General features: G+C 41.6%; 1 pseudogene; it reads right to left on the bottom strand.

The window, feature by feature from the left end:
- Positions 1 to 894: 894 nt before the first annotated feature.
- LOC132665000 (axonemal dynein light intermediate polypeptide 1 pseudogene) lies at positions 895 to 1,651 on the bottom strand (annotated as a pseudogene).
- Positions 1,652 to 2,932: the final 1,281 nt, after the last annotated feature.

The following is a 2,932-nucleotide window of genomic DNA, read 5'->3' on the forward strand; positions in this document are numbered from 1 at the left end:
ACAATATTTGTGCAAAGTAAAAAATATTCTTAGTTTTATCAGTAAATTGTAGGGTGGGAATTGTGTTCAACTATAGATAGATTTCCCGATCTATATAATTTTGCAAAATTATTTCTAGTTTTATTTAGGATTTTCAACCTGAAGCCCCACCCAGACCTGTTGATAGTGATTCTAATAATGATGGCAGAGTCAGCTACAGAATCTCTGGGGCTCAGTGTAAAATGAAACTAGAGGGACCCCAGTTCAAAAAGCAGAGCAAAAAGTATCCATTAAAGATAATCAAATATAAAGCTTTTCTCTTTACTCCATGGTCTCTCCTTCAACCTGTCATGGTGTGTTTAATTTGCTATTTAATGTCATCCTAATTAGTGAAAAATTAAATTTAAATTATTTGCATGACTTTTACTGTTCATCTTTCTATTGCAGAATGCCAGTTTTAAATGCATGTACATGGGGCGCCTGGGTGGCTCAGTCAGTTGAGCGTCCAACTTTGGCTCAGGTCATGATCTCACAGTTCGTGAGTTCGAGCCCCGCGTTGGGCTGTGTGCTCACAGCTCAGAGCCTGGAGCCTGCTTCGGATTCTGCATCTTCCTCTCTCTCTGCCCTTCCCCCGCTCATGCTCTGTCTCTCTCTGTCTCAGAAATAAATAAACATCAAAAAAAAATTAAATGCATGTACAAAGGCACTTGGGTGTGGAATCACCAAACTTGCACAATTCATAATCTAAGCTCATATACCCATCTATATTTTGGTCTTACCAGAACAGTGGGTCCTACACAAAACTAAATTATTTGCATTTCACTTTCTTTTTTCAGGAAACTAGCTTTTTTATTACAAGAGGCTTATGATGGGGTAACAGTGCTTGCTGAGACCCATATGGAAAATTTTGCTTCTTTGGTGCAATAATGCCTTCCCCCGTGGACCTTCAGCTGGGGATTTGTCTGCTTAGCTTGAAGGATGGAATCTCCTCTTTGTGCTTCTTCACCTGTTTCCTTTCGCTCTCCCGCTTCTCAGTGGCCTTACACTTGGCCTTCTGCTCCTTCGTTTGCTTCTCCAAACTTCTTTTCCGTTTCTAAGTCTGCACCTTTCCTCTCCATGTCTGACTTCCCCTGTCGGGCCTGCGGCTCCTTCCTCGTGCCACATGCCACACTGCTCTCATACAAGACCTTGGTAGGCGGCCATGGTCATGCAGATGTCATCCTGGACTCACAGCGAAGGCAGTCCCCTCTCTGCACAGTTGACTATGACCGCCTGGATCAGCTCTTCAAAACACTGAGAGCAGAGCTCCCTGCGCACCGGGTAGATGCTGGTCCCCCTTGCCTGCCACTGCTGCAGCTTCAGGTCTGGCCACTCCTGGAGGTGCACCTTTAATCTCCATGTCTGACACCTGCTGGACTCATGGCTGCAGCCACCCACTCCCTTGGGGACAGGACGCTATTCAAGATTTCTTCTGCTCACTTGGTAGGATCTGGGACACAGGAAGCATGTCTTTGTTGACTGTGAGATTGGATCCGAGGGTCCAGGCTGCTGGGGGGCTGCCTTTCAGTGGCCATGCTTTGGGGCTCCTTTTCTCTGTGTTCAGCTCCCGACACTCTCTGCTCTCAAACTTGAGCAGAGAGTCTGCAGGGGGGATTACGGGCGGCGATGCATTTCACTTTTTGATATTCATATGTTCTACCCATTCAATACTCTACCTTCAGCTTAATGATAAGTAAGAAATAATTGAAAAGAAAAGAACTGTGGGTTGCCTTATCTTTTCCTTTCCTTCTAAGGTGTATTTTCAGTGTAAGCGGTTAGCTAACACACAGGGAAGTAACTTGAGTAAGAAAGGATATAATAGAGATCCTGGAATGTTCATGATTCTTAGGCTGCAATTGTCTTCATTCCTCATTCAAAGCAAAGTCTGGTTCAAATGGAAAGCATGATCTCTTGGGGAAAGTGTGGCCTTACTTAGCCATAGATGTAACAAATTTACCTTGTACTTTTGAGTCTTACTGAATTCAAATTCACTTTGAGTCCATCAGAATTCTGAGCTCCTGGTAACTTGTAAATTTTAAATGTAAATGGTTGGCAAGTGATGTTGGTAATAATGCATATTTCAAGTATATACTCTGCTCACATGCATGCCCTAATGCCCCACTGAACTTCACTTATAAAATACAAGTTCAAAGATAAAATTATTAAGAAATTCAAGATGATGACAGGAGCATTAAACCAAATACAGAGCCCCTTTAAGACAGAGCTCTGTGCAACTGCACAGGCCCAATCCCATGAAGTTGGCCTTAATAATAATAATATTAAATGTCTAACATTTACTGTACAGGGCTATGTGATAAAGCTACCTTGTATATCTTATATCTTTAATTTTTATAACAGCTCTATTTGATGTAGGAGAAAATTGAGATTTTGATATATTAAGCAATGACGTTCTAGGTTCTTTATATTGAAAGCGTCATTCTCTGGACCATCATAAGATGAGGTTTGTTGGGAATGAAAAATTCTGGGCCCTATCACAGACCTGCTGAATCAGAATCTGCACTTTCAAGAGCATCTCTGGTGATTAGTGTACACATTAAAGTTTGACAAGCACTGTCTGAGTCACTCTGATGACAAACAGAAGGGGCCATGATATGTATCAAATCCTATCTGACTTCAGACCTTAAATATGAAACCAATACCCTACTGTCTTATATAATCCAAATTTCTGATGATAGGCCCCAGTCATGTGTATTAAAAGACAAATCTAAATTCCAAGTGGACTGTGATCTGCACCATTGGCAATAACCACTGGCCTGGAAACTTCTACCATGCCTTCCAGTTTTATAAACTATGGTAACTTTATAAATCATATTCTTATGGAACACTAGAATAGTGTTGAGGAATACAGAGTAAGGGATATGTTTCTGAGGTTAATGTAAAAGGCCCTAAGAGA

Source organism: Panthera onca, chromosome D3 (assembly GCF_046562875.1).
Source record: "Panthera onca isolate mPanOnc1 chromosome D3, mPanOnc1 haplotype 2, whole genome shotgun sequence".
NCBI lineage: Eukaryota > Metazoa > Chordata > Mammalia > Carnivora > Felidae > Panthera > Panthera onca.